Raw genomic sequence first — 8,279 nt, 5'->3', positions numbered from 1 at the left:
ATTGGCTACAGATTGTGGAGAATTCTGTTCTCACATCTCGATTTTTTTTATGAGGCCATCAACAGTGTATTGAAACTGCTTTGAGCTGTGCTTAGAGCTGTGTCTAAAGCTGTTTTGAGCTGTCTTTAAAGCTGTGTTTTAAGCTGTGTTCAAAGCTGAGTTTAAATCTGTGTTACGAGCTGCTTTAGCTGTGTTTTGAGCTGTGTCTTGAGCTGTGCTTTGAGCTGTTTAAAGACCCTCTGATGTCTAGGGACCTTTTTCTACACCTGTGAAATGAAGTTCACTTTGTACCTTTGGGTGAACAATAAGGACAAGTGAGACAGTTTCAGGGTACCCGCGGGTCCTTAAAAAGTCTTAAAATGTCTTAAATTTAGTTTTCCATATTCAAGGCCTAAAAATGTCTTAAAATGTCTGGAATTTTATGAGGGGAGGCATTAAATTATTATAAGTGTGTGTTGTTCAGTTGTTCTGGCGCGATGTGAACTTTGCCGAATCTAGCGCTAATGCAGAAAATAACCGCTCCAGGGTCCTAGTGCTAGATTCCTAGCGTTGGAGTATACGGCCTCAACAACGTCAACAATTTTCGTTCGCCAACCCCAACCCCCCCCCCCCCCCCCCCCCCCCCCCCCGGTCAACAATTCTATTTCGCCGCCACCCGCCCTCCCCCCGTCTACGATATGGAACACACCTGCATCCCCGGTAATAGTATTATTTTTTCTTGTGAGAGGTATTAAAAAGGTCTTAAAAGTTGTTGAGATTTACATTTTAATCCCTTCATATATTGTTTACATTACAGTATTGATCAAGCAGCTTATCATAATCCATATATAATTTGACCAGTCTTAAAGTATTAATTAAACTTCTGATATTAATCACTTTATGTTTTGCTTACAGTATAGTATTAATCAAATAGCTAATTATCAAGTGTGTCTGAGAAAAGGCCTGTATGCTCTGTCCCATATTCCAAATGCCTGTCGTTTTCTAAAAGAACAGGATGCTTAAGAAGAAGAATAAGAACGTATATCAGTTTGACAGGACCAGGAAGCGAAGGCCTCTCTCCCACTCTTAGTAAGGAAACATCTGTATGTTTAACGTATGTGATCTACGTGCAACTCCTATGTATGGAACCACTATTAAGTCTGTGAAAATCATAATTGGCAAAAGTCATTGTAAGATTTAGGGAAAAAACAAGATGAGCTCAGCGGATTGTGAATGTCTTAGACAATCAGCCTTTGTCTAACAGGCTAGGTTAGGGAAAGTCCAAAAGAAACGGGGGGGCTTATACCCAGGCCACACTATAATAGAACAGGAGGAAAATGTGTCAGGCAGAGACCTGCGCACAGAGCCATAGGGTAGAGTAGACAGGCTTGTGTGTGTTCTCTCCAGAGCGCTCTGAATTTTTGTATACATTTAATAAAAGGATAAAGACAAGACTGGTAATGTTTTATCTTGCAATCAACGAGCATGCTGTGCTAGGTGAAAGAGGATCGAAGCACGACAATTGGTGACCCCGACGTGATTGCAGGATATTTTGGAACTTTTTTCTCATCTAATGACTGTCAGTTCGTCCGTGCCGGCACAAGAACAGTGGTAAGGCAGAGCCAGTTAAACACTAAATCTGCAAAATTGAATTTTAACCAAATTGTGGTGAACTGACAGTACTTGGATGATTCTAAATTAAATCCAGTCTTTTGTCTAAAAAGGTAAAAGTATATGGTTAAAAAGTTGTAACCAAGGAATAGGGTTTCAGTCCCTAAGGTAAAAAGGGTTTGAGTCCCTACCGGCTTAAGTTGCTTTATTTCCGTGGTTTGGCGAACCGAACCTTTCGTTTGACGAGACGATTGGGATACGCAGGGGTTCGAGTCCCCGCGAGCTAGGTTTTGAGTTGACCTTTGGACCGGAGGAATCCATAAATAGACTTAATTTGGACAAAGCAAAAAGCCGGACAAATAACCTGAATTGATTGAGGGTGGTAAAACCTCGTGGTGTCAGAACAGAACTCTTATTCTATATTTAAAACTTCAGGTGAGTATCTGTGTTTTTTATCAACATGTGAGGAAATGCAGAAGTCATACAAACAGTTTGACGTAGAATTAAATACTTTAGAGGAACAGATGAATATGACCAGTAAAGTGATTTATACTATTGAAGAAAATCATAAGAAGTGGCTGGCTGTTATGCGACATTAAAAAGTATGGGTGACCAAGTTAGGACCGTGCACTGTACACCCAGGTTTGGTTTTAATTAATTATTTTAGTAATCATTAATTATTATTTCATGTTTTATAAAAAAAATATATATATATATTGCCATTACTAAATATAACTAGTTGTTATCAATATTGAGCTGAAATAGGCATTGCAATGATTATGTAGTAAGTAAAAGATAACTGAATATGTTAAGTTTATGATTGGTAGGGGTGGGGCCTGTTTGAATCGGACCACTGCACAGTGCGCATGAAGAGTTGTTCTGGTTGTGCATATTGATTGAAGAACCTTTCGTTATCACCCCGCTGCAGCCCAAATGTATGAGTTTTGAAATGAGTGTTTCTTAAAATGAGTGTTTGCAATGTTGTCAGCTTTCAGTGTATGTAACTTATTTAGTTAACACAAATATATTCTTATCGGTTCATATAGCACTAGAGCAGGTGTCTGGCATACATGATCATAGTTTAAGTATAACCGTAGCGTTGAAATATGTGTTCTGACGGTTCGGAGATTATGGCTAATTTCAACTATTAGTGTTGTATATTTTTATATTGAGGCGTCGGTCCAATGGGGGACAGCGCTGCTTCCAATGAGTCCTTGCGACTCCGGTATCGTTCTCTGTTAATGTGATGTCTATGCATCTAAGTTGATTGATTTGTGTACTTGATTATGTGCGTTGGTTTAAGTTTCCCTTCATCAGTTTATGTAGTTGTACTGTGTGAATTATTTCATGCCCGGTTTGTGTAGTGTTGTCATGTTATTGCCATTCCCTCATGTTTCGTGTATAAATTAAGTCTATTTTATTCATATATTGTCATTGTTTGAGCGTTGTCTACGTTTCAGGCCTTCCCCTAGTCTGATTATACCTTTGAGGTTCACATATTGTGTTTGGTTAAGTGTTTTCATTCGTTGGTCTGGCGTTCGTATGAGTTCTTTTCGTCTACGTTGTAGTTTGTTTTGGTCTCAGACTACACCTTAGGGATCATAAATCAAGTCTGGTTGTCAATTAGTGCGTGTGTCGTTTATTGTGTTGATTAGTTGGGTTTGTCCTGTTAAATGTTAGTGGTTTCTCTGTATCCCATCTATATATTGGCTGAGTCATCTGTTCAATTTCTTCCTTCGTTGTTAAACAAATAGTATAGTCTGTTCTTTGTCTGAGGTGTTCTAGTTTTAGAATTGTAAGTGGGTGTTGAAATGAGGATTGTTTTTTGTAGATTGGTTTGTGTGTACGTTATGCCTTGGTTTTGTCCTTCCTCTGTATTTAGTAAAAGTAATCAATCTTAGTTGGACGTCTTGAGAAAAAGTGCCTCGCCGCGCGTGCACCTGTCGCGTGAGGACAGTGTGCTTAGACAAGCATTCCCGCCGCTCTAAAAGTTACATTTCATTCGTGTATTTGCATCCGCCTCCTAACCGAGAATCGTTACATCTTCGGAAAATAGACCGACTGGTTAAAAGTGCGCACGTTTAACTCGCAAAATTATCAAACGATTTAAAAAGATTTAGATCTGAGACACATAAACGTGCAGCAAAAGGAATTTATTCAGGAATTAATGTAATAGTAGAAACTGTACTAATAGATAAAACCGACGTCGTTGAGTTTAAAAAGCGCGAGCCGCCCCTTGATACTAGATATTAATACTTAAGGCTAGAAAAAGGGAACTCGTGCCGTGGGGTAAAAAGTGATAACTGCGTTTTAGAAGGGACTTGGATGGAGTTAGTTATATATAGCACACACACAGGGGTAAGTGAAGAGAGTAAAGGTAACATGTCGGAGAGAGAAACAATGGGGGCAATGGTTTGAAGTCAGGAAGTGTTTCCCTAGCAGAGGAACTTATAGAAGCCAGAGAAGAATGACGTAATGTCACAGAACAGCTTCTCTCACTCCAGCACTTTGCACTAGAGTGTTCTGAGTTGATGAGTCTGTAGGCCCGTACCAGGGCACTAGATCTAGGAAAAGTGAATCAAAATTATAGGAAGTTTTAAACATGCCATTTGTGCACAGGCCCACTGGCCTTGGTGAATATTAGTCTCTGCCATTGACTGACGTCACTGCCCTGTCTGACCAACTTCCCCCTCTCAGTGAGGGAGGAGGCTGGCTAGTTAAACTGGACAAGCTGTCAGCAGGAAAGAGCTTGGCTCTGGGAGACTTAGAGGAGGGGTAATTATAATAATAAATAAACAAAAAATAAAAATAAATACTTGAAATCGTTTACACTGCGGGCCCTGAATATATAATCCATGAAAGTAGTTTTTTGGATATTAATCAATGTTTCCATGTTTTTCTAATTTTTGGAATGGGTCTGTGAGTTGTCAGTTCAATATGAGGAACCTGATGCCAGTTAAAGTGACTAGGGAACAATTAATAATAATCTGTATTTGTATAGCACCTTTCATGCATACATGCAACTCTTAAGTGTTTTATAGAATAAATAAATAATAATAAAAAAAGAAATATTAAAAGGGATTAAAGACAAAAAGAAAATGTTAAAAGAAATTAAAGATAAAAAGGAATCAAACCTAATAAAATAATGTAATAAAGTGACAAATTATAAAATACTAGAAAATATTGCAATAAAGTAAATAAGATGGCAATTAGAACAGAGTTGGAGTTTCTTAATTAAAAGCAGATTTAAACAGGAAGGTTTTGAGACTCTTCTTGAAGCTGGGCAGAGATGAAATGTCTCTGAGCATGTTGTTGCACTACAACAGCCCTCAGAGCGGGGGTCCGCCCCAGAGACCTCAATATGTCCCCTAAGTGTATTATTTTATGCAGTAGTATCAACAGTTTGGGTCTAACCTAAATTTTAGAAGAAGGGGTTTTGGGAAGGGGCAAGGAAGGTCACAGTGATCCTGGCAACTTCGTTGTGGCAGGTGGGGTGGATGTTCTCTTTCTGTTCAGGAGAGTCATTGGGCGAAAAAGAGTCCCCACAGAACCGTAGGATGAAGGAGGGCCAGAGGTCAGAGGTCCAGCACCAAACCCTTCAGCAGCACCAGGGCAATGGCGGGGCCCTGATGAGAACTCGCACAGCAAAGCTACGGCAAACCCTATGTTGTCCCTCACTGGCGGTACTCAAAGACTATCATTTCTGGCTGGAGAATATCAAAGTCTGCACAGAACTGTTCTAATGACTGTACAATGCGGCAAGCAGGCCACTAAACACAGGTTCCTGAGATCAAAGACTTCACCTGTTAACCTGTGGAAGAGACATTACAAATGCACTGTTCACAGACAGCAGACACCTGATGTCCACAGACTGGCCTCCACGGTTGCTATCTACAGGGGTTTCCTGAAGCCTCACTCATGAGCCGCGAGGGGCGTCCACTCCCAGTTCATTTCCTGGAAGCCGGATCACTTTGATTGAATGTCCTGCCACCCGACCCACTTCATGTTATATTGTTTTATGACACAGCAGGGGATCCAATTCATGGGGAGGAATTTGAGGAACAGCTACTGGGGCCTGGGGGTGCTGCAACCCCTGCAAAGCTGAGACATGCCCAGCAGTGCTGGTATATGATGGGAGATTCAGCCACTCCACACATCTCATTAGCTTCACACACGGGTCACATGGGAAAGGAGTAGGTAAGCATGATAAGGAGAGACAGTACACTGAAAAATTTTGAGTAGCCTATGGTTGACTAAAAAAAAAAATAAATAAATAAAAATAATAATAATAATAAAAAATAAATAAAACTTAGGAAAGTTTTTCCACGTAGAAACAGCAAGTAAATTTAACAAAGTATATATTTAAGTAATGTTTACTCATAATTTCAGTGTATTTAACTACAAAATGTTTATGGTTTACTTTGCTATTTAGACTAAAATATACAAATGCATTTGAAGACAAACTATTATAAAGAAACACAAAGTATTGTATATAATTTTATGTGAGATTCTTAAGTCCCCAGCCGGGAATATATTATTCTTTTAGATAGTACTTAAATTAACTTAATTATATTTACAAAGTCAAAAATAATTTTTTACAGAGTACAGCAAGGCATTGGGTAACAACTAACTTTCTGAAGAGTGAGCTAATTTAAATCTTTCAATACCTAGTTTATTAAATTTATAGTATTTCGCCACTACAGAGAAAGACAATACATTAAACTAAAACAGGCATTGGCACAGGCCGTGGACTTGGCAGTTGCTGATTAAAACATACCATTCTTAGAAGTTTCTGAAACACAGTCCTGAATGTGATTTCAGGAAAAGGGGGAGAGGAAGTCAACTTCCTGTTAGACTGCACACAGCATGAAGCAGAAGTCGCACACACACAGTTACAGGATATCAAAAGGGGGGCGAGCTGAGAGACACAGGCAAGCAGGTTGTGTCACAGGAGCCCATCAGATGGTTTGCAGGGCAGACGAGGAGTGATCTCTTCTACCACAGGACCCAGAGCTACTTAAACTACAGGAAAAATCTACCCCAGAGAAAAAATTAAATAAATTAATTAATTAATGAAATAAAATAAAATAAAATAAAATGGCATTGTTGAACAAAGATGGTAAGAGATAAGGAAGTCTGGGAAGGACCAAACGGGGTACAGAGTCAATTGATCAAACCAGTGTGAACTGAGGCACACTGGGTAGCACGTGGGTAAAAATAAATGAAGGAAAATTTTAGTTACTGATGGCACCTATACTGACGTAATAGCAGACTGGACAGAGAAATGTGATATTTGCAATGTGCATAACAGCTGTCATGCTTTAAGACCAGGTCTAGGCAAGTTCCCTGGACCACAGGAGATAAGATATGATATGATAATTCTTTGTTAATCACTCAGTGAGGAAATTTGCATTGTTACAGCAGCAGAGAATAGTGTAAGGAAATACACATATGTAAGATTATATATGCAATGGATGTAGGAGAAGAAATTCAGATTGACTACATGGATATGTTAATACAAATACAGGATTAAGGTATTTGTTAGAGGTTGTGGATAAATTCTCAGGTTGGGTAGAAGCATTTCCACCAGGGCAGAGGACTTTAAGTCAGTCTGCAAAATGTTGATAAAATTACTGGATACTGCACCATTGGTTACTAAATTAAGTGTGCTCAGATAATGGGATGCACTTCACTAGCTAGGAGCTAAAATTTGTGGAACAAAATTTGGGTTTGAGACACAAATATGGGTTGGTTTATCATTCTCAATCTCAGGTTAAAGTGAAAATTATAAATGGTAAGTATAAAGGTAAAGGTATGTGCACAAATGTATTTGTATGGTTGGCCAGAAGATCTTCAGTGAATTTTGTTGCAGGATTCACTCCGTTTGAGCTCATGACAGTGAGAAGTTTTCGGGGGTCCCCCAATGCGCTTGCGAAACCGGATAGGTACACTCGGGGTCGTACAAAGAAGGTTACAATGTACTAAAAAGCAATTTGTGAAGCTTATTCTGTCCAGATACAAGGAGAGGAGTCAGAACCAACATCATGAGCAGACCTGCCCGTCACCAAATGGGTCCGGCTCAAGGTCATCAAAGGAAGTGGTCAGAGCCCAGGTGGACCAGTCCAGTCGAGGTCACTGAAGGGAACATCACACTCCGTCCTACTGAAGGGCAAAGGAGAAACGTGGTACAACCTCAGCCGGTGCTGAGCATCAGAACCAGCGCGCCGAGATACGGAGCTCTCAAGCAACGGGTCAGAATAATTTACCCGAGAGCAGAGGTACATCAGGAGGACAGTCTATCCTCACCTCCAACGCGGGCAGAAGAATAGATGACGCTGGCAGAGATGGAGTAAAAGTTTTGTGATGTATTTGGATTTTTAGTAATATTTTCTAATGTTGTTTTACAGGCCTTGTGTAACATTGTTTATTTGACTATATGTTTTTGTATTTTTATTGAAAGTAGTAGCAGTGTGATTGTTAGTATTTAACAGCATGGTGGGTCACCAGGATCTTACAGGGGACTGCCCCCTGTCTATGTGGGTCTATGGTGGGTCAAAGCCAATATTGTTTTAATGGAAACTGCATAATTTGAGTTTGCTTGGAGAGTTTCACATAAAGCTTCAGGAGTTGACAATCCTACTACTGGCCGGCTGGAACGGTCATTTAGCAAGTATAAAGTTCAAGGGTTA

This window comes from Brachyhypopomus gauderio, unplaced genomic scaffold (genome assembly GCF_052324685.1).
Source record: "Brachyhypopomus gauderio isolate BG-103 unplaced genomic scaffold, BGAUD_0.2 sc46, whole genome shotgun sequence".
NCBI classification, from domain to species: Eukaryota; Metazoa; Chordata; class Actinopteri; order Gymnotiformes; family Hypopomidae; genus Brachyhypopomus; species Brachyhypopomus gauderio.
Note: the sequence above shows the minus strand (reverse complement) of the source record.